The sequence below is a fragment of the Cebus imitator genome, unplaced genomic scaffold, assembly GCF_001604975.1.
Source record: "Cebus imitator isolate Cc_AM_T3 unplaced genomic scaffold, Cebus_imitator-1.0 Scaffold846, whole genome shotgun sequence".
NCBI lineage: Eukaryota > Metazoa > Chordata > Mammalia > Primates > Cebidae > Cebus > Cebus imitator.
This window is the reverse complement of record NW_016108161.1, coordinates 287,854-288,465: the sequence shown is the minus strand read 5'-3', so window position 1 is coordinate 288,465 and position 612 is coordinate 287,854.

The window sequence follows — 612 nt, the reverse complement described above, 5'->3', positions numbered from 1 at the left end:
CCAATTTTCATAGAAAAAAATGTTCTCTGTTGATCAATTCCACTGAAAAGAAGCCCAGTTATCTTTAATTTTGAAGACTTTCACAAGTTTTTCTGACAATCTGGTAATTGCCATGTTAAATATCTTTCAAATAATTAACTCTATTCAAACAAAAGAAATATATTGTGTAGGCCAGGCGTGGTGGCTCATGCTTGTAATCCCAGCCTTTTGGGAGGCCAAGGTGGGTGGATCACTTGAGGTCGAGAGTTTGAAACCAGCCTGGGCAACATGGAGAAACCTCATCTCTACAAAAAATACAAAAATTCACCAGGCGTGGTGGCTCATACGTGTGGTCTCAGCTACTGCTGAGGCAGAAGGATCACTTGAGCCCAGGAGGCAGAGGTTGCTGTGAGCCGAGATGGCACCAGTGCACACCAGCTTGGGTGACAGAGAGAGACCCTGTCTTAACAACAACAAAAAGAAACATTGTGTAAACACAAAATCATCAAGATAAATCAGTGTGGGATATAATTTACATTAATGGAAAATGATCTCATTTTAATTTTTTTTTTCTTTTTGGTAAAACCACACTCTAATACTCTTGCATGGTACTTTTCAAACTGTTTTTTTTTT